We start from the raw sequence: 14277 nt of genomic DNA, 5'->3' as shown, positions 1-14277 counted from the left end.
CAGAGGTTAGGGAGCGCTGGGAAACACCTCCTAGGGTGGACAAAGCGCTAACACGCTTATCAAAACAAGTGGCGTTACCCTCTCCTGAGACGGCCGCACTTAAAGATCCATCAGATAGGAGGATGGAAAATATCCAAAAAGGTATATACACACATGCAGGTGTTATACTACGACCAGCTATTGCGACTGCCTGGATGTGCAGTGCTGGGGTAGTTTGGTCAGAGTCCCTGATCGAAAATATTGATACCCTGGACAGGGACAATATTTTACTGTCGTTAGAACAAATAAAGGATGCATTTCTTTATATGCGTGATGCACAGAGAGATATCTGCACACTGGCATCACGGGTAAGTGCTATGTCCATTTCGGCCAGAAGAGCTTTATGGACACGACAGTGGACAGGCGATGCGTAGAGGAGTTATTTGGGGTCGGTCTATCGGATTTGGTGGCCACGGCTACGGCCGGGAAATCCACCTTTCTACCTCAAGTCACTCCCCAACAGAAAAAGGCACCGACCTTTCAACCGCAGCCCTTTCGTTCCTTTAAAAATAAGAGAGCAAAGGGCTATTCATATCTGCCACGAGGCAGAGGACGAGGGAAGAGACAGCAACAGGCAGCTCCTTCCCAGGAACAGAAGCCCTCCCCGGCTTCTACAAAAGCCTCAGCATGACGCTGGGGCTTCGCAAGCGGACTCGGGGGCGATAGGCGGTCGTCTCAAGAATTACAGCGCGCAGTGGGCTCACTCGCAGGTAAATCCCTGGATCCTGCAGATAATATCTCAGGGGTACAGGTTGAAATTAGAGACAGAGCCACCTCGCCGTTTCCTGAAGTCTGCTTTACCAACGTCCCCCTCAGAAAGGGAGACGGTTTTGGAAGACATTCACAAGCTGTATTCTCAGCAGGTGATAGTCAAGGTACCTCTTCTACAACAAGGGAAGGGGTATTATTCCACTCTTTTTGTGGTACCGAAGCCGGATGGCTCGGTAAGGCCTATTCTAAATCTGAAGTCCTTGAACCTGTACATAAAGAAGTTCAAGTTCAAGATGGAGTCACTCAGAGCAGTGATAGCGAACCTGGAAGAAGGGGACTTTATGGTATCCTTGGACATCAAGGATGCGTATCTCCACGTTCCAATTACCCCTCACACCAGGGGTACCTCAGGTTCGTTGTACAAAACTGTCACTATCAGTTTCAGACGCTGCCGTTTGGTTTGTCCACGGCACCTCGGGTCTTTACAAAGGTAATGGCCGAGATAATATTTCTTCTTCGAAGAAAAGGCGTATTAATTATCCCATACTTGGACGATCTCCTAATAAGGGCAAGGTCCAGAGAACAGCTAGAGATGGGTTTAGCACTATCTCAAGAGGTGCTAAAGCAGCACGGATGGATTCTGAATATTCCAAAATCCCAATTAATGCCGACAACTCGTCTGCTGTTCCTGGGGATGATTCTGGACACAGTTCAGAAAAAGGTTTTTCTTCCCGAAGAAAAAGCCAAGGAGTTATCTGACCTGGTCAGGAACCTCCTAAAACCAGGAAAGGTGTCTGTACATCAATGCACAAGAGTCCTGGGAAAAAATGGTAGCTTCTTACGAAGCAATCCCTTTCGGCAGATTCCATGCAAAGGGATCTGTTGGACAAATGGTCAGGGTCGCATCTTCAGATGCACCTGCGGATAACCCTGTCGCCGAGGACAAGGGTATCCCGTCTGTGGTGGTTGCAGGAGGCTCATCTATTGGAGGGCCGCAGATTCGGCATGCAGGATTGGATCCTGGTGACCACGGATGCCAGCCTGAGAGGCTGGGGAGCAGTCACACAGGGAAGAAATTTCCAGGGAGTGTGGTCGAGCCTGAAAAAGTCTCTTCACATAAGCATTCTGGAACTAAGAGCAATCTACAATGCTCTAAGCCAGGCGGAACCTCTGCTTCAAGGAAGACCGGTGTTGATCCAGTCGGACAACATCACGGCAATCGCCCATGTAAACAGACAGGGCGGCACAAGAAGCAGGAGGGCAATGGCAGAAGCTGCCAGGATCCTTCGCTGGGCGGAGAATCACGTGATAGCACTGTCAGCAGTATTCATCCCGGGCGTGGACAACTGGGAAGCAGAATTCCTCAGCAGACACGACCTTCACCCGGGAGAGTGGGGACTTCATCCAGAAGTTTTCCACATGCTATTAAACCGTTGGGTAAAACCAATGGTGGACATGATGGCGTCTCGCCTCAACAAAACACTGGACAGGTATTGCGCCAGGTCAAGAGATCCGCAGGCAATAGCTGTGGACGCGCTGGTAACACCTTGGGTGTACCAGTCGGTATATGTTTTTCCTCCTCTGCCTCTCATACCAAAGGTATTGAGGATTATACGGCAAAGAGGAGTAAGACTAGTGGCTCCGGATTGGCCAAGAAGGACTTGGTACCCGGAACTTCAAGAGATGGTCACGGACGATCCGTGGCCTCTACTTCTGAGAAGGGACCTGCTTCAGCAGGGTCCTTGTCTTTTTCAAGACTTACCGCGGCTGCGTTTGACGGCATGGCGTTTGAATGCCAGATCCTAAAAGGAAAAGGCATTCCAGAAGAAGTCATTCCTACCTTGATAAAGGCAAGGAAGGAAGTCACCGCGAAGCATTATCGCCGTATTTGGCGAAAATATGTTGCGTGGTGCGAGCAGCGGAGTGCTCCGATGGAGGAATTTCAACTGGGTCGTTTTCCTACATTTCCTGCAATCAGGATTGTCTGTGGGTCTCAAATTGGGATCTATTAAGGTTCAAATTTCGGCCCTATCAATATTCTTCCAAAAAGAATTGGCCTCAGTCCCTGAGGTCCAGATTTTTATCAAAGGAGTACTGCATATACAGCCTCCTGTGGTGCCTAAGGTGGCACCGTGGGATCTAAATGTAGTTTTAGATTTCCTCAAATCCAATTGGTTTGAACCACTAAAGAATGTGGATTTGAAATATCTCACATGGAAAGTGACTATGTTACTGGCCCTGGCTTCGGCCGGGAGAGTATCTGAACTGGCGGCTTTGTTTTATAAAAGCCCTTATTTAATTTTCCATTCGACATAGGGCAGAGCTGCGGACGCGTCCGCATTTTCTCCCTAAGGTGGTATCAGCGTTTCACCTGAACCAGCCTATTGTAGTGCCTGCGGCTACAGACGACTTGAAGGACTCCAAGTTGTTGGACGTTGTCAGAGCCTTAAAAATATACATTTAAAGGACGGCTGGAGTCAGAAAATCTGACTCGCTGTTTATACTGTATGCACCCAACAAGTTGGGTGCACCTGCTTCTAAGCAGTCGATTGCTCGTTGGATTTGTAACAAAATTCAACTTGTACATTCTGTGGCAGGCCTGCCACAGCCTAAATCTGTTAAGGCCCATTCCGCAAGGAAGGTGGGCTCATCTTGGGCGGCTGCCCGAGGGGTCTCGGCATTACAACTCTGCCGAGCAGCTACGTGGTCAGGGGAGAACACGTTTGTAAATTTTTACAAATTTGATACCCTGGCAAAGGAGGACCTGGAGTTCTCTCATTCGGTGCTGCAGAGTCATCCGCACTCTCCCGCCCGTTTGGGAGCTTTGGTATAATCCCCATGGTCCTTTCAGGAACCCCAGCATCCACTTAGGACGATAGAGAAAATAAGAATTTACTTACCGATAATTCTATTTCTCGGAGTCCGTAGTGGATGCTGGGCGCCCATCCCAAGTGCGGATTATCTGCAATACTTGTACATAGTTATTGTTAACTAATTCGGGTTATTGTTTAGGAAGCCATCTTTCAGAGGCTCCTCTGTTATCATACTGTTAACTGGGTTTAGATCACAAGTTGTACGGTGTGATTGGTGTGGCTGGTATGAGTCTTACCCGGGATTCAAAATCCTCCCTTATTGTGTACGCTCGTCCGGGCACAGTACCTAACTGGAGTCTGGAGGAGGGTCATAGGGGGAGGAGCCAGTACACACCACCTGACCTGTAAAAGCTTTACTTTTGTGCCCTGTCTCCTGCGGAGCCGCTATTCCCCATGGTCCTTTCAGGAACCCCAGCATCCACTACGGACTCCGAGAAATAGAATTATCGGTAAGTAAATTCTTATTTTTTATTTTTCTTGCTGTGTCCATCATTGGCATTGAGCGCTCACCTGGTAATCTTTTATAATTGCTCTGTTTTTTGAGGAGGCTGGCTACCTCCCCACCAGGTGGCAGCTAATTCCAGGGTGCACACACACACACAGGTCTGCCCAGCGCCATCATTACCTCTATTCCTTTTCTTGTTCAGAACTGTGCATGCGCCAGCGCCGCAGTGCGCTACGATCGCCTCTGCCTGATTGACAGGCGGGGCGGAACGGTGGCGTTTGGCCGCCGTTTCGTGGGCGCGATCTGGCCAACGCAGGCGTGGCCAGACCGTGCGGGGGGCAGGCCGCAGCGGCTGCGTGACGTCACACGCAGCCGCTGGGGAGCGACAAGTAGCTCCCGGCCAGCACGCTAAAGCTGCGCTGGCCGGGAGCTACTCCTAAAGTGCAAAAGCATCGCCACTGTGCGATGCTTTTGCACTTCAGGGGGGGGGGCCTCACTGACATGCGGGGCGGGATAGCCCTGTGCTGGGCGTCCCCCCGCATGTCTGTGGACATGATCGTAGCCCTACAAAATTTTGCAGGGCTACGATCAACTCTGAATGACCCCCATTGTGTATTTATATATGAGTTCAATATGAGATTAGATGTGTCTACAAGTGCGTTTAGTCTACATTAGTTTTTTAATGTGTCTGTGATATAATAGGAAGTTTTCTACATGTATGAAGACCTTTATGTAAGGTGGTAATTGTAAGACATATCGGATGCGTTTAAATAGAACACAAAGGACATTATTCAGAGGTGGACGTAGTTGCGGCAGGACTCATGTGCAGACTTACAACTTCGGGCGTTTCCGTGCGACATCGCCACTTCCTCCACCCCTGACTCAGCCTACAGTGTTCAAAAGGTGCAGTGCGGCATGATGCATGTTACGCATGTAAAAACCCAGGTAGAAAGAAACGCATCCCAAATGCAGCATTCTAACACCTAAGTCTCCATAGCCTTAGTGATGTCACTGGCTTATAATGACCTGATAGGATGCATTTCCATGAATACTGAGTCAGCCCACAAACCGGCCGCTTCCACTGTGTACACTATGAATGATGAAAGCTTTCCTGAGCGCTGTTCCTCTGTAGCATTAAGTCTACTTTGCTAAGAAGATTTTTATGTGTAATCCCAAAGTAGATGTATACCTTACCCGTAGATCAGCGAAGAATATACAATGGCGAGATTGTTCTACTATTGGGTTACCGAAAGAGGATCAGATTTGTAAGAAATAATCTTGTTGTATGGATTATATTACTACTAAATTGTAAATTCCTTAGCCAACGTGTATTGTATTGCATGCTGTATATGGTACATAGGGCCTAATTCAGGAGTGGTCTTCTGTTTGCCGGCGGCCGGGCTCCCGACGACCAGCATACCGGCGCCGGAATCCCGACCGCCGGCATACCGACATCTTTTCTCCCTTTTGGGGACCACGACCCCCCTGAAGGGAGAATAGATAGCGTGGCGCGCCACCTTGACCGTAAGGGGCTCATTTGTGCTCGCCCAGCTGTCGGTATGCCGGCGGTCGGGATTCTGGCGCCGGTATGCTGGTCTTCGGGAGCCCGGCCGCCGGCATACCCTACTACACCTCTAATTCAGACCTGACCGCTCCTCTGTACATTTGCAGAGGTCTGCGATCAGATAGTCGCCACCCATAGAGAGTGTTTAAAAACTTCGCCAGACAGCGGACATCTGCAAATCCATTTGCAACTCGCTCACCATCGAATGATTTTTCCAGTCTGTGCGCAGCCCAAGACTAACTCCTACAGTGCAATAGAAACCGGCTGTTCTGGGCCGGAGCTGACGTCACACACCCTCCCTGAAAACGCTTGGACACGCCTGCGTCTTTTCCTGACACTCCCAGAAAATGGGCAGTTACCACCCCCAAACGTCCGCATCCTGTCAAACCCCTTGAGTGCGCCTAGCGATCAAAATTTTCGCACCATTCTGTCGCTCTTTGGCGTCGCAACTATGGTGGCCAATCCAGGAATCAGGATCCCGGGATTTAGGGCCAAAAATGGCTGGGATTCGATCCAGGAATTGGAAGCTCCAATCCCCGGGATTGAGGGATCAGCATTGAGCGTCCATGGGATGCTCAGACGCTGCCCGTCTTCCTTCTTCCGGCTCCCAGCGCAGCGTGAGAGGTCACGCTGCGCCGTTACACGCGCTGGGAGCCGCCAGGAGAGAGCGGAGGATGTCCCCCCCCCCCCCCCCAACCGCCCCCGCTCCCGGTATATGGTGAGTTATGTGTGCGGGGCGGGGCGAGGGGGCGGACACATAGTTAAAAGCCAATCCCGGGAATCCCGCAATTGGCCATTTTTCAATCCCGATATCCGGATTGAAAAAAATGGCCCGGGATTGGCTTCCCTAGTCGCGACTGTGCGTTGCAGTGCATACACATGCGCAGTCATTCAACAGCGATCTGGTCTGAATCGGGCCAATTATTAGGTGCAATGCTGCAAATATCCCGAGACATCGCTTATCCAGGCAGTATGGTGTATACAACACATGCCTACAATGGGTTTGGTACATAATGTCGATGTGGCTGCTATGTCATCATTGAGCATGTTGACACTGTTTTTGATGTGAGTTTATCTCTAATTCTAAAGGGTAACACTATCCCTTACTATAACCCTAAGCCCAATGCAAACATCAACATTTTAACAATATCGACGTTTCATATGTCAGCATTCTGTCCATATCTTTCCCAGGTGTTGACACTTAGGGATTGGTATGAAATACCTACAATCAAAATCCCGACGGTCGAAATCCCGACATGGACAAAATACCGACATTTAAAATACAGACAAGGACAAAATACCGACATGTAAAATGTCGGCAGGTCAAAATGCTGACATGAGTGTTTCATTGTATTTTTTTGTGTGTATGTCGATGTAGATCGACATGGACACCATATAAGTGTACCGCGTCCCCTCGCATGGCTCGCTGCGCTCGCCATGCTTCGGGAACACTATTATATTCCCCATCCAGGTCCACTGGGATGGTAAAGTATGAACAAGTCTGCTTCAATGAAAAAATCATGAAAAACTTGTGTCAACATTTTACATGACGGTATTTTGACCTTGTCGGTATTTTAAATGTCTGTATTTTGACCTTGTTGGGATTTTGACCGTCGGTCAATTGCTGTCGGTATTTTCACCGTCGGTAAATTGACTGCATCCCGACACTTATGATGTCAGCATTTTTACTTTACCATGTCAACAACATAACCTTGTCATGACTGCATCCCCCTGCAACAGAGCTGTTTAAAGAGCGGCACACTTTTTGCAGCCATGCAAGATTCATTTAGTACAGGGGTGGCCAACCAGTCAGAGGCAAAGAGCAAAAAATCTTATTAGGTACGTCAAAGAGCCGGCATCGAGTCGAAGGCAAGCATACAAAAATGGGGTGTTTCCTTTTGTCTGCTAGGCCACTCCCCTGGTATAAAATACATTTAAAAAGCCAGATCCAACATAAAATACATTTTAAAAAGCCACTTCCACATAAAATAATTGAAGAAGAAAGAGCCACATAAAATATATTGAAAAAGCCAGATTCACATAATACACTCCAATTCCCCCATATGTCACTCCAGCCAGCTCCCTCAAGTGTCACTCCTGCTAGAACACTCCCATGTCACTCCATCCAGCTCCCCCATGAGTCATTCCTGCCTGCACTCTCTTGTGTCACTCCTGCCAGGACCCGCTCACACACACACACACACACACACACACACACACACCTTGTGCCTTTGCAGCAGCCCCTTATGTGTCCTCTGTTTGCCAGTGGGTGTCTCACCTCTAGTATTTGGCTCCCTCAGTTCTCAGCCCCTGTAGTGCTGCTGCCTGTCTGGCTGGAGTGCAGCAGTTTTCTGATCTGTTGTGGTCATGTCAGGAGCCACATTTGAATAAAGAAAGAGCCGTATGCGGCTCAAGAGCCACAGGTTGGCCACGGCTGATTTAGTAGATGTCCCTCATTAATCTGCTAATATGGTAACCTAATGTGGCCCGCCAAGTTCTGCCCATTATTGTGGATTCTTTCTGAGTAATTATTCATTTGGAAAGTGAATAATAACGTGACACCAGTAATAATCGTAGAGCCTCATATTTTGTGCACGAGAGCATATAATCACTTTATACCCTAAACAGTTGTTATCTCTGTGTGTTTTAGCTCAGCAGACTACAACCAGGGAAGACCAGATTCCACACACTTCATAAAGGACAAATGGTAAGTGCCTTCTACCTTTATCTGTCTCCTCCTCCTCCTCCTCCTCCTCCCGTTTTCTGTATCTCCTCCACTGTTTCTCCAAATACTGGAGAACTCAACGAAATAATGAATGTGACACCTGATTGGACAGATCCTATGGTGGCCATCCTATCAGCTTGTGCTTTCAGCTACACACCTCCCATTCATTACTTATACGGATACAGCACTGATTTTTATTTTTTTATTTTTTTTCTCCTTCCTTCTTTTTTTTTGTCCCCCTGGAAGTAACTTCTCTATAACTGCAATATTCATACATGTTGTAATTTAAAAAGATGTCCCAAGACCATACCTGCCAATAGTCCCTCTTTGTTTTACTGTGCTGATTTTAAGATGACCAAAAGGAAATGACCTCACAGGAAGTGGATGTTGACCATGTAGATTGGAAGGGTTCCGAATATTGGATAGACTGTCTAGTCAATAGGACGACCCCATATGGTCAACATGCAGTGCAATAGGTCGACAGGTGAAAAGTCGGCTGTGTTTAAGGTTGACAGGGTCAGAAGGTCGTCATGACAATGGTGACACCACATTTTTTAATTTTTCCTTCCCCTTCCCAACTTTTGCTTAATTTACCATCCACATGGACTGCTATTGGGAAAAGTAACCTGCTCTAGCCACTTTTTCTGAAGTGCATAGAGGGAAGCGAGCCTCATGAGGGTACACAGTACACTAATTGGGGTCACATATAATGAAACATACAAAATTACACCACAAAAATGTAGAAAACAAACACAAAAACTTGTCTGACTTTTTTTGTGTCGACCATTTGACCCTGTCGACCTTAGACACAGTCAACCTTTTTACTGTTGACCTTTGACCCTGACAACCTTTTGCATGTCGACCATATGGGATCGACCTATTGACTATATTTATTTACTATAGATCAGTGGTCTCCAACCTTAATTGGGGTGTGAGCTACTTTCGGAAAATAAAACCTCTGAAGGAGCTACCCCCACCATTGTGCGTGCAAGTAATGCCTCCCCCCTCGCATAGTGCCAGATACACAAATAATGCCCCTCAGCAGTGCCAGATATACAAATAATGCCCCACAGCAGTGCTAGATATACAAATAATGTCCCTCAGCAGTGCTAGATACACAAATAATGCCCCCAGCAATGCCAGATAAAAAAATAATGCCCCCCAGCAGTGCCAGATACAATGCCCCCACCAGTGCCAGATACAATTCCCCCTGCAGTGCCATTTAAAATGCCCCCCGCAGCAACAGATAAAATATCCCCCCCCTCCCCCCCGCAGTGTCCGATACAGTGCCCTACACAGTGCTAACCTTTGCTGGCTTCTTCTACTGCCGCCGGTGCTGCTCCTCCTGTATGAGGGACGGAATGGGAGTAGAGTGCAGCGCGCACCTCTACTGTGAAGTCCGGAAAGCGGCTGCGGTGAGGGTGACAGAGTCTCCGGCGGTGGCTGGCATTTAAAATATGGTGCCGGTACGTGAGCCAATCAATACTTGCGGTCCGGCAGCCAATCAGGTGCCGCCACTGCCGGTCCACGAGCTCTGATTGGCTGACAGGCGGCACCATATTAAAAATGAAGGGAGGAGGAGTGCCAGTGACTGCCCAAGCCCGTGCGCTCTGTGAGCTTCCGAAAATACTACGGCGAGCTACGGGTTGGAGATCACTGCTGTAGATCCATTGAACCACCTCCGATTGGAGTATTGGTTATATAGATTGGAATTTTAGGATTTTTTTTTTGTCCCATTATAGTTTAAATCCGTAATGTTCTGAGGTATATTACAGAGGTCTGCATTCTCCTGCGTTGGAACAGGAATTGTCATTAGTTCAAATCTAATAGGACTTTGGCAAAGTCAGGTTTGAAAACCACTAATATTTTATCCTATGAATGCTGCCTCTGGCAGAGGAAATATTTCCGAGCACTTAAGTTATTCTATATTTCAGTGTCTGCTTCTAAGTCTATAGTTCACCATATCCGCTTTACAACGTGAAATAATAATTGCTTTGAACTCTATTCCCTTTGCAGCTAATCAGTATTTTTTTTTATCCCTATGAAACCCCACATTCTGGGGCTGATGCACTTTTGCACGCCAGTCTGTTTTGCCACGGATCCTGTGTTTGCTCTGTAGCCTAGTCATAAACCTTCCCGTCACACAAGCTCGGACAGGGGAAACCACCGATAGGCCCCACTGCCTTGGGGGCCCTCCTCCTCTAGGGATCAGGTTCTAGACTGTGCACTTGAATTATGTATTATACATGTTACCTTATACTGCATAGGATTATGATGTATTCTCTACAGTACATTGCTGTCATTAATCTGGCACATTATCATGCATGCACTAGCATTAATTACTATACAAATTATCAAGGAGTTCAGACCAGGTACTCTATAATGGTTAGCCAAACCTCTGTGGTGGCTGGCCACACCCCCTTTGGAGGCTGGCCACACCTCTAATCATGGGCCCCTACCACTGCATATCCCCGGCGGGCCCTTCATGCTCCAGTCCGACACTGACGTCACATCTCCATATTCTGGTGCATGAATGTAATAGGGTGTGACAGGTGTAGGCTAGGTTATGGTAGGTTGCGTCCAGAACTTGTAGATGGACCTACGGGCTGCTGAGTTGTGCGCACGCAGAGATTCGTGTGATTTCAAATGTATCTCTTGCACCAACGCTAGAGCTGGTACAAGTGTGCGCATGCAGTGGTGACGGTATGAAACAAAGTGTATGGATAGTTGCAATGCAGGTGCAATTGCGGCTGACAATGAATTGACCCCTGTGGGGTGTATTCAATTGCAGTTGGAACTGCCGTCTTGCCGGAAAGACGGTGGTTTCCAACTTTTTTAGGTCGGAAACTGTTCCGATCTATTCAATCACACAGCCGTTTTTCAGACAAATCGGCAATTCCAACTTGTCGGAAAACGCGTGTATCGGCGGAATAGCTGCGGATCCACGTGTTTTGTCGGATTCCGCAGCCAAATCAGACAGGTTTTAGCCCCGTTTCCGACTGTGTCAATCCGACTTTAAAAAAAAGTCGGATTGGCATTGTCGGGAATACTGCATTGTCAGATCCTTTCCGTCGGAAAGGATCCGACAAGCATTGAATACCCCCCATAGTATGTCTATCCACTGTACACTCTGGAGGTAGAAGAGTGCTCTTAAATTGAATTGGGGGTGGTGAGTTTCTTTGGGCAGAGGGGGGGATGATCTGAATTTTTTTAGTGGTATCTAGTCTAGAATAGGATTGGCGTTTTATAATGGTTAGTAGCTGCCTTCTGTCTTTTGTATTGTACACCTTCGTGTTTGCTATTGTATATGGGTTATTAGAATTTCTCTTTGTATTGTGACACATTATTAATGGTTTATCTTTTGTAAATGTATTAACATTTGTATATATTGTGTTTGTTACTTTATTTGCTTTATTGATTTATTTTCTGCTTGTACACATTGCAAATAAAGCTACAATGTAAGCACTATTTTATAGTATGCTGCTGTTGCAGAGGGATAAGAAGTTCCGTCAGCCGCAGCAATGTCATGGGAGACGGGGCCGCTAATAGAATGTTTTCCCATTTCTCCATCGTGTTTTACTCTAAGCCGCTCAGCTGGGCTCCCGGAGCCTCTTTACACCTCCTCCTCACTGCTCTGTGACATTCCTGCACCCAGGGAAACCAGTGCCTCCATTGCTGAATCCTTCATGCCTGGTTGCTTTCCAGTCTCCAGAACCTTTGACTCCTACACAAGAGAGAGGATTACATCTTAACAGCGGCCTATTCAGCTCTAGAGAATGGGAATTAAAGCACAATTCCCGCTTCTCAGGACACCTTAAAGTGACAGCGCTCCTGTCTCTAACACCATGGTGCTGTCTGCGCGGTTTCTGTGTGCGCCATGCGAATTAAATCAGATTGTGGTCAGATTTTGTGAGATTCAGGATTATATGTGTAGAAATTCTCCTACCTTGTCCGATTTGAACATATTGAAGTTACATGGGCTGAAGTTGCATGGCCTTTTGTAAATTGGCTGATTGAGGGTTTTTGGGGTAGATTTACTAACGCTTCTAAAACAGACAAGTGGAGATTTTGCCCTTAGCAACCAATCAGATTCTGTCATTTTCCAGGATGCAATAGTGAAATGATAGCTAAAATGTAATTGGTTGCTATAGGCAACATCACCACTTCTCATTTTTAGAAGCTTTAGTAAATGTACGCTTTTGTAGTTAGTGTTTAAGACATCCAGCATGACCTTACTTGCCCCAACACCACCACCATCACCCTCAGACGATTACTTGGAGTTATTTTTGGTCATTTAATTCCATGCAAGATACATAATAAATGTGTTTGGACTATTTTCAACCCTGATGCGAGTCATGAGGGTCAATGCAGAACTGAACGCAAGTCGTCTGTAATTGCACTCTCATTATGTGCAGGGAAATAAATGCAGTCAGACTTCCTGCATCTATGCATTTGGGGGGTAATCGCTGGGCAGCAATTTTTGCAGCCCTGCGATCGGATAGTTGCCGCCTACAGGGAGAGTGTATTTTAGCTGTGCAAGTGTGTGAACCACGGGGGTAATTCTGAGTTGATCGCAGCAGGAAATTTTTTAGCAGTTGGGCAAAACCATGTGCACTGCAGGGGGGGCAGATATAACATGTGCAGAGAGAGTTAGATTTGGGTGGGTTATTTTGTTTGTGTGCAGGGTAAATACTGGCTGCTTTATTTTTACACTGCAATTTAGATTTCAGTTTGAACACACCCCACCCAAATCTAACTCTCTCTGCACATGTTATATTTGTCCCCCCTGCAGTGCACATGGTTTTGCCCAACTGCTAAAAAATTTGCTGCTGCGATCAACTCAGAATTAGGCCCCATGTGTAGCAGAGCTGTACAAACCGCGCAGCCCAGGACTTTCTCAGCCGCTGCGATCACATCAGCCTGTCCGGGACCGGAATTGACGTCAGGAACCCTCCCTACAAACGCTTGGACACGCCTGCGTTTTTCCAGCCACTCCCTGAAAACGGTCAGTTGCCACCCACAAACGCCTTCTTCCTGTCAATCTCCTTGCGTTCGGAAATTTCACACCATCCCGCCACTGGCCGGCAATCCCTGTTGCGCGGTCAGTCGCACCTGCGTATTGCGGTGCATGCGCAGTTCAGTTCTGAACGCAGGCTGTGAAAAACCGCAGTCTAGCGATCAGGTCGGACCGGCCCCTTGGTTACATAGCTGTCCTTATCAGTGCCCGAAAACAGGCATATTTACACACGCACACAAGTCTGCATAGCCCACAATGCCCACTACTCACCCTCACTAAGCTTTGCCTATGCACGAACGCCCATTTAACCCATGTTTCCAACTTTCTGGCTGCTCCCTCTCCGAATCATGGCAACGGCTGCCCGGACTGACCACTTCACTTGGGAAGTGAGCGGCTTCCAGGCGACTTGCCCACACTTTTTGGGTTCCAGGGGGAGCCACCTGAATTTCGAGTGCCTTGCCTAATCTCCCCGGACTGTAGGTCAGTATGTGTCAACCACACGTGGAGATCGCAAGCCAGTATGTGTCCACTGCACGTGGAGACTGCATGTTTAGAAATTGCGTATGCCTTCGGAGTATGTGCGGGCAAAATAATGCAAGATCCGTCTTCCAAGTGGTCTTGTGTTCAACTCTGCATCGGCCCCCATGGTGTCAAAGACTCAAAATTGCTATAAATATGTAAATCCTTAAAGTTCCAGCTCATGTCACGTTGCAGATCCTCCACTAGACCACTGTAGAGTGTTGCCATAAAGTTCATAATCCTTTTTATATATTTGCCTGTGATGCTTTAATAGTTCAGGATGTCCTGTTCTGTCTACCAGGAAGTCATATATACAAATATGTATAGGCAGATGTACTAAGCCTTCAAAAGTGAGAAAGTGGAGAGAGATAAACTACAGTACCA

At 47.5% G+C, this 14277-nt stretch overlaps 1 protein-coding gene and 1 long non-coding RNA gene across 5 annotated transcripts in view; one reads left to right on the top strand and one right to left on the bottom strand.

The window, feature by feature from the left end:
* PLXNB1 (plexin B1) overlaps positions 1-14277 on the top strand; it is a 332504-nt gene that overhangs the window by 149617 nt on the left and 168610 nt on the right. For 2 of the 4 annotated variants that reach the window (XM_063941017.1, XM_063941018.1), the window contains exon 2: positions 8283-8339. The exons of 1 other annotated variant lie outside the window; for it this stretch is intronic. The gene's annotated coding sequence lies outside the window, so the exon portion shown is untranslated. Of the gene's footprint in view, positions 1-8282; positions 8340-13242; positions 13363-14277 lie in introns of those variants that run through there. One more of the 4 variants, XM_063941020.1, reaches the window with a different exon arrangement.
* On the bottom strand, positions 11746-13734 carry LOC134958423 (uncharacterized). The gene is made up of 2 exons (XR_010187000.1): positions 13645-13734; positions 11746-12081 (listed from the first exon to the last, which is right to left on the bottom strand). It is a non-coding gene; the product is annotated as an uncharacterized LOC134958423 (long non-coding RNA).

Source organism: Pseudophryne corroboree, chromosome 9, assembly GCF_028390025.1.
Source record: "Pseudophryne corroboree isolate aPseCor3 chromosome 9, aPseCor3.hap2, whole genome shotgun sequence".
In the NCBI taxonomy this organism is placed as follows: Eukaryota; Metazoa; Chordata; class Amphibia; order Anura; family Myobatrachidae; genus Pseudophryne; species Pseudophryne corroboree.
This window is presented reverse-complemented; position numbering and strand designations above follow the sequence as displayed.